Raw genomic sequence first — 1,857 nt, 5'->3', positions numbered from 1 at the left:
CATAGCTGAGTGCCCAGTAGCCATTCAGTATTAGCATCACACCTGTTACTCCCCTCAGCTATCCAGGGTGCCACGTTCTTCAAAACGGGACACATAAGAGCAAGAGGAGGCCGGGCGGCGCACACCTCTAATCCCAGCACTCGGGAGGCAGAGGCAGGCGGATCTCTGTGAGTTCGAGACCAGCCTGGTCTATAGAGCTAGTTCCAGGACAGGCTCCAAAACCACAGAGAAACCCTGTCTTGAAACCCCCTACCCCCCCCCCCCCAAAAAAAGAGCAAGAGGAGGAGCCAATGCATGTCTGGAGATGAGGTCTGTGTATAAGCACCTGTGGGTTCTGCAGGAGGGGTGGCAATAGTAAGATACATCAGTGTTCTCTCGCCCTTCTGGGCACGGCTTCATTTAGCCGGCACTGCTGGAGGAACACAGGAGGGGCTGCTTGATTCAGGCATGGGCTTTGTGCTGGGTAGTTTGCCTCCTGAATCTCTCTTTTTTTTTAAAAAAAATATTTATTTATTTTTATTTATTATGTATACAATATTCTGTCTGTGTGTCTGCAGGCCAGAAGAGGGCACCAGACCTCATTACAGATGGTTGTGAGCCACCATGTGGTTGCTGGGAATTGAACTCAGGACCTTTGGAAGAGCAGGCAATGCTCTTAACCACTGAGCCATCTCTCCAGCCCCCCCTCCTGAATCTCTTGACCCCTCCTTGTCACCATCAAGTTCAGACTCTACCTGCCTGCCCTGGCGACTGCAGAGCTCTCTCTCCTGTCTTCAATATCCGCACTCCAGCTCCAGGGCCACTCATCCAGTCCCATGGAGTTCAGCATTCCCAGATACAAAGTGTCTTTCCATAACCTCAGGGAAATGGTGATAAAGGTGTTGTAGGATATTATTTTAAGATGTTACATTTGTTTATGCTGTGGAATATTCGTTTAATGATGCAAAGATATGTTGCACTTTTTTATTTTGCATTTGTTTAACTCTGTAAGGCTGTGTCACTTTGCCTGCCTAAAACACTTGATTGGTCTATGATCCCCATGTATGAAAATGCTGTAATGAAACTTGTTCATTTTAAAAAGCAGTACGTTAAAAAACAAAGTAGGGGGCTGGAGAGATGGCTCAGTGGTTAAGAGCATTGCCTGCTCTTCCAAAGGTCCCGAGTTTAATTCCCAGCAACCACATGGTGGCTCACAACCATCTGTAATGAGGTCTGGTGCCCCCTTCTGGCCTGTAAGCATACACACAGACAGAATATTGCATACATACTAAATAAATAAATAAATAAATATTTAAAAAAATAAAAGGCTGTGGAGAAAATGCAAGAGGACCAACAAGCGCGGGTTCGCCGCACTGTGCTCAGTTCAAGGCAGCAGAGGCTGAGGGACAGGAACGGAGAAGACTGCAGACCCGTCCTTGAGGGCCGCCACCAGAACACCTGTTTCCAGTGGCTTCCGAGGACTTAGCCTGAGCTGAGAAACTGGCCAAGGTATCATGCTGTTAAATAATTTCAGAACCACATTGCTGCCCGACACTGCCTCCTGTTTCTGGTTTCTGATTCTTCCCACCACACCAAGTCATAGTTTTCTCTCCAGGATCCCCTCCTGTAGGCCCAGGACTTGCTCTAGGCGACTCTGTTGTTCACCTCTTCACCACAAACTCACCCCCAACAAACTCAAGCGGGTAATCGTCTTACTCAGCGCCGCGCGGTTCATTATTGTTGGCATCGTCCACCAACTCGTGGTGACCCCGTGACTGAGGGGCAGCTTCATTCTCTAAAGGATGAAATGCTGCTCAAGGCTAGGGTTTGGAACATGGGTAGACCTTCAAATCGATTTTCCCTGCCTTCAGCTTTCCC

This window comes from Microtus pennsylvanicus, chromosome 2 (assembly GCF_037038515.1).
Source record: "Microtus pennsylvanicus isolate mMicPen1 chromosome 2, mMicPen1.hap1, whole genome shotgun sequence".
Classification (NCBI taxonomy): Eukaryota; Metazoa; Chordata; class Mammalia; order Rodentia; family Cricetidae; genus Microtus; species Microtus pennsylvanicus.
This window is presented reverse-complemented; position numbering follows the sequence as displayed.